This window comes from Ascidiella aspersa, chromosome 1 (genome assembly GCF_963924565.1).
Source record: "Ascidiella aspersa chromosome 1, kaAscAspe10.2, whole genome shotgun sequence".
NCBI lineage: Eukaryota > Metazoa > Chordata > Ascidiacea > Phlebobranchia > Ascidiidae > Ascidiella > Ascidiella aspersa.
Genome location: NC_139447.1, coordinates 21,098,182 through 21,110,846, shown reverse-complemented (window position 1 = coordinate 21,110,846; position 12,665 = coordinate 21,098,182). Strand labels below are relative to the sequence as shown.

Here is a 12,665-nt window from a genome sequence, read left to right as displayed (position 1 = left end):
CCATGCGGCTTCGGCAAGCTTATACAATGCTGGGAGCACGTGAATTAGTAATTAAAAGGTCACAGCGCGTTCGCGACTTTCCTTTAGTGACCTATTTCAGACACAAAACTGCTTTTAAGGTTATACGTTATTTTTTTATCTTTAGATTGTTTTAAACAAATGAAAAAATTACTGGGAAATTACAGAGATAAAGAATTAGATCTTTAGAGCCACACAGATAAGTCAAAGAATTAAACACGCCATTCCGCTATCACATTAATGCCACTTTCACACAGGCTGTGAGTGTTATTCTGATTGTGGAGAAGCATCAGTTAACGATATGACATGATTTGATATTTTTATTTAGTGACACACAGTAGGAACATTTAGGCATAAGCAAATTTGTTATGACATTTCCAAAAAAATGTTTGCATTATTTATGCCACTTACGAAGATTTTATGCTATCCGTAAAATTACGTTCCTAACTTAGCTTCCATAATTATGGGCTATAACATGAGGCTATTAGTTTAACATGTTACAACGTAATGTGCAAAAGTAATAAAGAGCCACAGTATGATGGATTGTTTCATTTTGTTTAACCAGATAAAATTCAGGTAGACTTTGTACATTATGATGGTAAATATTCTATTTAACCTGGGCAACGCCGGGTATTTCGTCTAGTATTCTAATAAAGATAAAATATGTAATACAGGGAAAATGTACTTTTTTTGATAAAATTTTACCTAAACAACAATTTCAAAAACGATGACTATAGTTTTTTTAAATTTTATAAACGATTTATGTGCATTTTAAATGATTTTGACTTGATATAATTTTGAAAAATTTTGACCTAAGGTGTAAATTTTGACAAATGACTTTTTTTGACCAGTAAAAAAATAATCGCCCTACTAATAACAGAAAAAAATAAATTCAAAAGAACTTAAAATATCTGGCAATGTAATTTAGAACAAAGAGTTTTGAATCCTAGTATATTTTTAATTCATTTATTATCTTTTAAGTTTTGGTTCAATTAATCAAAAGGTGAATAATTATTTATTGAACTAAAAACGAGAATTTTTGTTTGACACAAGTTTGTACTTTTTTAACACAAGCTCACAAACAGACCAAATATTGCTTTAATGAAGATATAGAATAGTTAAAAATTTTTACGGGATAATTGAAAACTAAATTTTAATAAAATATAACTGAACAACAATTTTAAAATGCTGACTGCAATTTTCGTAAATTTTGTATAATTTTTGTGCACTCGATTTTGACTGTTTTGCCAAGTCAATAAGAATCCCCTAATGCAGGGGTTCTAAACCTTTCCCTTATTACCCATTTCTGTCCAGATCAAAGTCCCATTACCCAAAATCTAATTTTATCCACTTGGCTATTTTACCATAGTAAAAATATAAAACAGCGTTATTCAACAAATTATAGCTCGCTCGTCTGAACACTAACTTTAAACGCACACTTATAGCTACTGTATACTACACCAAACAACTCCACTAAGAATACCTTTAAAAATAAACACTAACAATAAACTGATTATAAAAAAATAGCTAGGCTAGCCGTTAGCGATACAAGAAAAATCTTACTATTACGTCACATAAAAATAAAATACGAAAACCCGGCCACAAAAATGATCACTATGACGAAACAATCGTAAAAATGATAAAATATCCTTGTGCTTGTTTGGTTGATTTAAAAGGACTCAAAACATCAAAAAAAGTGAACGTAATAAAGCAATCTACCACTTTCAGCTGGGACGTTGTTTGTTACAACCATAATTCTGGTTTAGCTGATTACCCACCTGCTATCCTGAAATTACCCACATGTGGGTAATTACCCATGGGTTAAGAACCACTGCCCTAATGCCAAAATAAAATTAGTTTTATCAGAGCTACGTACGGAACAAAAAGTGTCCAACTTTGTTTTATTTGAGCTATGGGTCTGGACAAAAAAGGGCCAAACTAGTTTTATCTGAGCAACATACATAGGGTTGCAAAATTCCCGGGAATTTTCAGAGCCGAAACTTTCCATGGAAATTTTGGGAATTAACAGGAATTTTAGGGAATTTTGGGAAATTTTGGGAAACTTTTAAAACAATCTTAGTTTGATATTGAAACAGGAAAGAATGGCCTTATACTGTCAAAACAACACTGACCGGTCTGGGCCAAAATATCCCCAGCTTATACGGTAGCTAAATCTTTAACATTTGTTGTTTTGTTACGGTAGCTAAATCTTTAACATTTGTTGTTTTGTGAGTTACAAAGTCGTTGTAGGCTACTAGTTCAGGGGTCGGCAACCTACGGCCCGTCAAAGTAATTCACCCGGCCCGCCCCCTATTTGACAAAATAAACAAAAAAGTTCATTTCACATACTTTTTGACTATTTTAACTACGCAAGTTCGAAAAATTTTCCCGCTAAGCGCGAATGATCTTCATACATCCGGTTGGTTTACGTTTTGTAATGTCTTTTCAAAAGATTAGTGCTTCTTTACCATAGCGGTGTGGAAAGCTGACAAGTGCGTCACGGACAAACGGAAAACGTATTTAAATTTTTTTGTCTTTTTTTAAACATTTTATTATTTTCGGCAGCGTTATAAAAACTGGAAAGAAATTTAAAAGAATATCGGTATACCACATAAACCTTGCTCACTCGGCTCGCCAGGCCCAGACTTTTAAAAACTTAGCAAATATTGATTTAGACTAACCAAAACCAATATAGCTATCGCGTTTCATTACACTTTTCATTAGTAGTATGGATGATGACGTGTGGACTCGAATTTTAACCAAACAAACGCTTTTTTTAGCGTTTTGCGCGAACACTTTACTGCCTCCTTAAATGTAATTAAACACATCTTTAAGTGCAAACAAACGATAACCGCCTGATATACAGTTGTTCTAACATTTTAATAGCACAATTCTTAGTTAACTTATTGTGCGTCCCGCAGTGACCTTTCTAGTTTGGTTTTGGCCCGCGACCACAAAAAGGTTGCCGACCCCTGTACTAGTTGCTGCCAGTTAGCATCTCCTCCTGCTTGTCTAAAAATGCTCAAGATAGGTTTTTAATATTTTTTTCTGGTTAATAAAATATTTAACAAATGTTTTAAACATAATAAATGCCAAATTTAAAAATTCCCAATATTCCAATGATTCCCGGGTCCTTCAAAATTCCCGGAAAGTTTCCAAAACTCCCGGAAACTTTCCACCCCTTTACAACCCTAAACATACAGAACAAAATGTGCCCAAGTTAGATTTATCCCAGCTATGTACGGACAAAACAGTGCTTAAATTAGTTCCAAGCTACGCATGGACAAAAAGTACCCAAACTAGTTTTATTAGAGCAGGGGTCGGCAAGCTACGGCCCGAGGGTCGTCCGCCGATGTAATTCATCCCGGCCCTCTGCCTCTTAAGACAAATTTTCTGTAATGTTTATTCTGCGTCCGGTTTGTTTACGTTTGGATGGTGCCTTTTCAACTAGATCAGCAATTCTCTACCTTTGCCCTGTGGAAGGCTGCCAAGTGCGTTGCGCAAAAATGGAAAACATATTAAAAACTATTGGACATATTATATTTTTGAACATTTTTTATTTTTTTATTTTCGGCAATGCAATAAAAACTTGCAAGAAATTGAAAGAAATACTGGTATACCCCAAAAAAATCACCCTAGCTTCGCTCTCCAGGTTCACCTCGACTTAAAACGGTTAACAAACACTGGGCTAGATTAACTTTAAATGTTATCGCGTTCCCTCAAAATTGTTTCATTATACTCTTCATTAGTAGTATGGATGGCCACTGACTTAAAACGGTTAACAAACACTGAGCTAGATTAACTTTAAATGTTATCGCGTTCCCTCGAAGTAGGTTTATTACACTCTTGATTAGTAGTATGGATGGCGCATGTGTGAACTCAAAATTTAAACCAAACAAATGTTTTTTTTCGCGCTTTGCGTCAACACTTTACTACCTCTGTAAATGTAATTAAACACGTTTATAAGTGCAAAAAATATCCGAGCCCCGCCTGATTCACAGTTGTTCTGACATTTCAATAACATCATTCTTAGTTATCATTTTGTGATGCGGCCCGCAAAGACCTTTCTGAGTTTGGTTTTGGTCCACGACAAAGTTTGCCGACCCCTGTATAGAGCTACGTATGACCAAAAAAGTACCCAAATTAGTTTTGTCTGTGCCATAGGTACGACCAAAAAAAGTGCCCAAGTTAATTTTGTGTGAGCTATGTCCGGACAAAAAAGTGCCAAATTATTTTTATCCGAGCTATGTCGGACAAAAAAGTTGCAAGATCAGGTTTAATTATATTTGCAACCAAGGGTTTTTTTCGCTGCGTTTTAAAGCCTAAAAAGTTTAAGGGTTTCAAAAATAAAACTTAATGCAAAATTATAATATAACCAAACAAGGCTCCGTAACCCGTTTAAAAGTGAAAATTGCTTAAGTACTGCTAAAACCGCTGCAAATCTTGCAATAATTGCTTTGACTATTTAGGCGGTTAAATCGCGCTACACTTAATTGGCTAAGTCCGCCACAGAAACTACCAAGCGAAATCCCGTCCAAATAAAGAGACTCATGTTGATGTCTGGGAGAAAATGACCGGCTTTTTAATTAAGAATATTTCAGCGCCTCTCATGCTCTCATTGCATATTGTTCCATCTGTCCCTAACAACGAAAATATCCGTCCGATCAACATACCTAATTAAAATCTGTTTGGCAATAACTTGAAGGAGTTATTTGTGCAGCGGATAAAAAAAGTGGAGACCGAAATACTTGACCTTTCTTTTAAAAGATCCATTTCACAAAAAAATCCTTGTGGTTATTTCCACACATATTTAATCTCCTATATTTTGGAAATCATGAATACGTAGAAACACTCTGCACTACAATTGGCGGGAACTGGTCTTGATGTGCCATTCTGAGAAAAGCTATGGGACGGCGAAGCATGCTGTTTAGTGGGGGAAAAGGCAATGCCAGGCATACAGATTGTTTATTATTTTTAAAAGTATTTATTATACTCCATTGCAATCGTGAAATTGTTGTGTGCAGTTATACTTTGTTTGGTTGTGCTTAAGTACTACTATTTTACCTTATTAAAACAATTACGATCTTTACAATAACTCAGTATGGTAGAATGCTGGCGACTATGTCGGCGAAAGAATGAGCCAAAAAAACTAAGAAATTCATGCAAAAAATATTCTGAATTCAAATTTTTTTCTTTTGAAAGATTAATTTACAAAAAAAAACTTGTGGTTTCTACACACATTCAGCCACACATTTTTTGAAATTAGCAGGAATGAATTTTGTTGTGCCATTCTGAAAACGTTATGGATGTGCCCAGTACTTTATTCAGTGAGGAAAAGCCAGTGTTGGGCATTTTAATTGTTTCATTAAAAAGTACTCAATTTTGATCATAGAATTGTTGTATGTATGTAGTATAGTCGCCATTTCTGTTATATGGACAGGTATGACATTCGTATTGGCATATATGTACAAGGCCATGCTTCTCAATCTAAAGCTTAAACTATTTTTTGCTGTTTTAATTACGTAAATGCGCACTTCACACAAACTTTGGCCTGTTTTGCTATGATTGTGTCTCTATTTTAAGCATAGCTGTTCAGCCCATAGCCATTATGCATACTAAGGCATGTTGCACTTGATTGTGTAACTCTACCCATTGATATTAAATTTGATTAGAAATATCGTTATTTTTAAAGCAATATATATTACAAATTACTCCAGTTTAACCAAAGAAATTTTTGCACGCTTTGTACACTGATTTTGAGCTGCATATTTCCACATAGGTTTGCCTGAAAACAGCTTATCTGTGTAACACTGTAACAGTGTTATAGCAAGAAAAGCATACTTGAGCACCCCCAGGCCCCAGGTTGTACTTTAGCATGCCCTTTACCTATTTGTTTCAAAAAGGTTGTGCCTTCTGCGCACGTTTTTGGTAACTGATTTACTTATTAGTAGCCTTGTTTATCACCTAAACATGGCAAGGTTGATACATTCCTTAGGCAAACATATCATTTAAGTGTATGGGTGCGACCAAAAAAACGAAGAATTTAGGCCAAAAGTTCTTGAAGATTTCTGCCAGTCTGGTCACAATATTTCTCAAGATTCTTCAGCCAGCCTGGTCACAATATCAATTAAATAGACAAGTATGAAATTCCTATGGGCGGATCCAGGGGGTACCAGGCCATGGCATTAACTATTTCAGTACGTTCACCAGTAGTAAAAATGAAGTTTTATGTAACTGTTAATCTTATTTCCAATTGGTTGTATTTGAAATTATTGCTAAACTAGGGTTAATGTAATTTATTTGAACTCTCCAATTTTGTCTAATTAATTATTTTTATAGTCACAAAATAGATAGTTTTTTAAAAGAAAAAGTAACAAAGTAAATGAAAAAAAAAGGAAATCTAGGAAAGGTGTACAGAGAAAATATGAATCAGATTACATCAAATGTGGTTTTATTAAGGCAGGAAATAACTTTGAGCCAAAAGCACAATTTGTTTAATGTGCAAAGATATTGCCGAATGCGTCACAAGTTCTGCACAATGTGTATACGTTGTTCTTTTCTCATCAATTTGTTTTTCATTCGTTTGGTTATATCTCATTGTGGGTCGCACAAAAAACTTTCAAAAAGTGGGGAGAACTAAAAAAGGTTGGGAGGCACTGGCTTGGGCGATGCCTATAAGAGGACTGAATTCATAACAGGGATGAATTAATGGGAAAACGTTGTGGGGTCGTCTAGATAGGAAGTGTAGTTGGGTCGTCCTAAGTAATTTTTTTAACACTTAAAAATTAAAACAATTATTAATTTAAGTAGGCAAGATTTTCAGGGCCATACATATGCATATTATTGATGAAAGTTATGAGCAGAGCCAACTTACAAATTTAAAAAACCGTGCAGGTCCTTTTCGCACATGGGACAACACTTTGACAGAAGTGTACAGTCCCTTTATATTATGCAACAGTGTTCTCTGTTTGCTTTAAAGCAACATATTTTTTCCTTAAAATACCATTTAGCAAAGTTGATTACTAAAATATTGGTACTAATACAGCACCCTAAAAGCTTTAATTTTAAGTAGGCTATGCTCTCTTTATACTGACATAAAGTTATTTGCAGGTGTTGTTTTCTACTGAGGGCTGCGGAGTCGGTTAAAAATAACCTGAGTCCGCATCCAGCCAAAAAAATAAACATGAGTCTGACTTCGGTCAAATGTGTAATTTTGTTGAGTCCCAAGTCCGCCCCTGACTCTATAGCCTGTATTCTGCCAATTTATGTAACTAAAATAACGTATAATTCATTTGAGGTTGTAAATAACGTATAATTCAATTCGGGTGTTGTATAATTCATTCACTCCCAATACATGGTTGGAAAATATTCCACCATATGCTATTCCACCTTTACAATTTCTCGTTGGCGACCATTTCAGTATTAAAAAAAAATAAATGCTATTTGTTTCTACTGCGCATTTTAACTGGTTTCAGCTGCATGTTTGCACACAAGTTGTCTGCTGATGTTGATGGAACTTGGAATAACCAACTTTCAACTGAATATGTATTGCTGGTGTCAGAAATGCAGGTAGAACTGTGTAATCTTAAAAGGAGATGAGATTTGTATGGCAAATCCAAATGCGTTTTGTTATCACTTAACCTTGAAAAGTACTTAGTTATAACCAGGGCTGGGGAGCCACCGTAAAATAGGCTCCACCTCCGGAGCCATCAGGCAATTATTAAATGGTTCCGGCTTCATCTGGAGTCGTAAAACTCAATCCTTTGGCTCCGGAGCCATCAAACACACACCCAATGACTCCGGCTCCGGTGCCACCAGTCACTTATTCAATGACAAGTTCACAAAAATAGGCTCCAGCTCCACAAAAAATGGCTCCAGCTCCACAAAAATAATAACAATGGCTCCGGCTCTGGCTCCAGAGAAAATGCTTAGCTCCGGGCTCCAGCTCCGGCTCCCCAGCCCTGGTTATAACCAGGCTTGCTAGAAGTAGAAGGGTCCTTACTTGCTTGGACCTCCTACATACTTTTGTGAGTCGTTGTTTTTATCAATGAATTTTGTACAAAAGCTTAGAACGTGACTCACAAAAGCTCATCTTCATGAGCTTTCAAGGATATCAGTAAGTGACAGAAAGTCCGATTCGATGCTATTGTGAAATTTAAACCAAATTATTATTTTTCTTACTGAAACAATCTTGCAGCCGATCCATAGGTTCCTGACCCATATTGTAGGTAGTGACAATGTAATTAGGTCATGCGTCTTAAGATAATGCGAAACCAAACGCAAACGCTGTTTTTGCCTCCTGTCGGGTCAATCTTAAACGCAGGATACTTTTTCTCCGTCTTTCGTTATTCGTTCAGGTTGGCTGATTAGCAAGGGTGCATTCGACAATTGACAATGCAAAGTAAAGCCTTACTTTTTTATCGTTGAAAACGTCGAGTTAGGCGCTGCTAATGTCCCTCGTTGTTCGCGCGTTGTTTGCGCTAATATCTGATGTTGGTGTAACAACAGCATTTTTTTAACGGAAGCAGATTCTCGACTATGACTTTCGAAGTGGCCTTTTTTCGGTAATGATTGTAACCGCATTCTCTATGGCAGTGCTTTTCAACCTTTTTGCTGGAGTGGAACCCTATGGAAACATTCCACTGGCTCGAGGAACCCCAGTGTAATAAACACACCTCAATTACCTAAACAATTTAAAAATTGCTGAATCCTTGGACTGTACTAGCGGAACCCTGGTTGAAAACCACTGCTCTATGGGCATATATTAAGACCATGTGTTTAGTGTGTAATTGACACAACTTATTTTCCCTCAACCGCAGCATGTATTTTAGCTGATTCGGCACACTGCTCAGCACAGATGTTGCGCTAATCGTGGCATAATAACACCTAGGAAAATCAATCTTTGTTTAGTATTGCATGTGGTGAGAGATGTGCTTGCAATTTAGCATGGTCCTGTACATGGAACTTAGGAAAATGCGCTGCTGATAGTCTAAACATGATTTTACAAAAATCAATCACACATACTTCACCGTCTTGGTTTAGGTTTTCGCCTGAAGTTAACGATTGCACACTAAACGATTTTGACGCATGTGTTGGCTTTGTGTAATTCAGGGGTTCCCAACCTTTTTTGCTGCGCGTACCCCTTAGCCAGGTCTGAGCATAGATATATATTGCTAAATTATGTTTCTTTTATATCTTAATTCAGGGGTCGGCAAACTGCGGCCCGCGGGCCAAATGCGGCTTTATTTATTAATCAGATGTATGATCATATTACTGCCTTCGTAAACAAGTACGTATTTGGGAAACTCAACTAATCAATTCCAACTTTGCTCATTTTCTCAATTTTGGCCTTTGTAAACCTTCCAACCCTGAAAAGTACACATCACTTATCGTTTCCACTAAAACTAACTTTGAATCTCGATTTTGCGATTTAAAAAATCAAAAAAACAGATTTGATTTATTTGCCATTCTGTTTTCAGTGGATGTCAATACTGTGCCACATGAGATGCAAATGGTAATAATTGAACTTCAATCATCCAACATATTGAAGGCCAAATACGATTCAGTTCCAATTGCCAACTTTTAAAAAGAGTATGTTCAGAAATCCAACTATCCTCATCTGTATGACAATGCAAAACGTGTAATGTGCATGTTTGGAAGCACATATTGCTGTGAGCAGCTTTTTTCAAAAATGAATTACGCAAAGAATAAACTTCGTATTCGCCTGCCAGATCGTCATTTGAATGACGTATTGCAAATATCATCAACAAAGTTGCTAGTTGATTTAAACACCTTGGCCATGACACAGAAACAACATCATCCTTCACATTGATAAGTAAATAAAAGCAATGCATTGCGTTTTAATACATGTTTGATAATAAATATGAAATGGCAACAAACACGTCTCATTGTGCAATAGACACAGGAATAGGAGTTGCGGGTGCACCATGATTTTAAGGATAATGTGGCAATTGTTTATAGGTTGAAATTTATGCGGCCCGCACGTTACCGGAAATGTGTAGATTTGGCCCAGTAGTACAGAAAGTTTGCCGACCCCTGTCTTAATTAAACTTTAAACGTCAATTATTGAAACGTCAATTATTTTGTTTGCCACAGATCAGTAAAATATTTGTTGCTGTTTCATTGATAAAATTCGCTCAAACGATGGTTCGATTTTACTCAAGGAAAATTAAGATGTCACATTTGGGAGGTTTTTCATGTTTATACTTGTTTTGTAAATTGTTCGGTCAATAACTCCAGGCCAATTTCTGTGCCTCAAATACTGTTTTTTACACTCTAGTTCTAGAGGTGGATAGTAGACAGTTTGTAGCAGATTTTTAGCAACACTACATTGAATGCACCCTTCAATCTTCATCTGTACATTTCCTTCCTAACTTTGTGTTTGGTTGTTGATTGCTGGCAGCAAGTAAATTCATATTCAGTTCTCAATCTTTTAAAGTCGGACGGCGCAGTTAAAAAAACGCATTGTTATGAGCCAATTAGGTTTCTTACTAAAATAACAAAAATTATTTCAAAATGATTGTTTGTTTTTTTAAAGCAAATACTGTTATGGCCTAATATCATTCACAATTTCAAAATTTAACTTCTGCTGTAAAATATGTTTGAAAAGCTGCTCTGTGGCCCAAGGAACTTCGCACCCCTTAATGTCCAATCTCGTACACTTTCTCGGTTGGGAACCCCTGGTGTAATTGGTTGTGTCTGATTAATTATTTTTTATGACATTATCACAAATCACTATTTTATGACGTCATACACATCATTAGTTTATGACATCATTATTCATTAACTACAGACGAAAAATAGGGGAATTCCCTAAGTTTAAAATTCATGACCCCCGCCCCTTTAGATTTTCTGGATACGCCCCTGGGTAGTGATGTTCAAAGGTTCACAGTAGAATATCGGATCCTTGGATTTGAATCCAATTTTGCTGTTTATATCGGGTAATTGAAACCAATTTAACATTTTTCATTTTACCACTAATGGTTGCGCCTAATTGTTTGTACAAGAGTGGCTAGTTTGGATTAGGCCCAGCCGTTATGGCGACACATTCATAGTGCTATCTTTAAATGTAGCCATGTAGTGCGGTGTCAGCAGTTTTTCAGGCGACCAATTACTTCGCGTCTCAAGATAACCTTCACCTAATAATTAAATTTCAATCTTGAAGTGTTATTGGGCGAGCGACCGATGTGTAATGCCCGTTGCAGAGTTTGCAATTCACTTAAATGCGTTAAATTACAAAAGTAACCTTCCTGCAAAACGCGGCTCTTGCCTTGGACAAAATGCGCTACAAGGTTACTTAAGGTAAACTTTAGGCCAATATTCAGCAAGGTTGTTCACAAATAATTGTCGAGTATTGGTTATGCATTAATGATAGACTTAGTAACATTGTATTCTTTGCAGTAAATTATTTGACTGCATAACAGATCACATTAGTCAAAAGAAGTTAGGGTTGGCAAGCCGGTCAATTGGCCGGTCAAATACACCGGTCAATTGACCGCACCTTATTTAACTGGTCAAAAATTCATATTGGATTCAAATGTTGTAAATTTTTGTTTTTGTGATTGGAGCTTTTAATAATCTTGATTGTAACATTTTAAAGAATTCAAATATAAAATCATAGGGTTTATCTGATGCAAACACATGTTCTGTGGTAGTAACAAAGTGTTTGTAATAGCAAAGTAGATTTATTTTGTTTGGAATAAATCCAGGTATATGATGAATCGCATTTGTCATAAAAGGAAACACTAGTCTGGGTATACCACAATCTTGGGCTACTTAGAAATTTAGAAGAACCAAATCCCTTGTCTCCAGTGGACCCTGGTGATGATTTAGAAAATCCAGATAGTGACAAAGTTGTGATAAGGAGTTAAAATATTTTTTTACTGATGCATTTACTTGTTCTTAAATTTCGTTAATGAACTTGTTGGCTTAACTTGGTGGTTGTGCTTTGTAAGATGGGCATGGTAAAAATTTTTCATTGATAGTCATAAAATAATTGTTTTTGTTTTACAAACCATTGCACTTGAGCCAAAACGTTCACATATTTATTTAAAGTTAAAATCAAGGTTTATTTTGAACTTCAATTGCATTTTGATAGTGTGTATAGTATTTGACCAATATTTGACCTATTTGACGAGTATTTGACCGGTCAATTGACCAGATTTTATTTTTACCGGTCAAATGCCCAGCCCTAAAAGAAGTGGAACTGAAACACAACAAAGTTTTAAAAAAACATAACCGAATTGCTGAAGAGTCCATTGGGTAGTGTTGCATAGTACTCGCTATATTGGCAAAATATTAGGTTTTGGCAACAACCTAAACATGTATTACAGTTTACAAAACTGCTTCAAATCGCAGTTGTTGGAATGTTAAAATTTGGATTTTTTATTACAATATTGTAATCTATATTTCTAGACATGTTAGCAAATTATTTTACAATCTATGGCTGTGACTGTGGGCCCTTGGTATTAATTCCCCAACCCCAAACAAAATATGAGGTTAAACGATTTAATAACAATATACTAGGATTCAATATTCTGGATTTTTATTCTAGATTACTTTATTCTAGAAACTTTATTTCTAGAACATTTTAAGTAATGATAGTTAACGCAAAATTATGCCCTTTA

The 12,665-nt window shown here is 35.6% G+C and overlaps 1 protein-coding gene across 2 annotated transcripts in view; it reads right to left on the bottom strand.

The window, feature by feature from the left end:
• LOC146168241 (dipeptidyl peptidase 9-like) overlaps positions 1–12,665 on the bottom strand; it is an 89,323-nt gene that overhangs the window by 73,011 nt on the left and 3,647 nt on the right. The window lies entirely within an intron of this gene.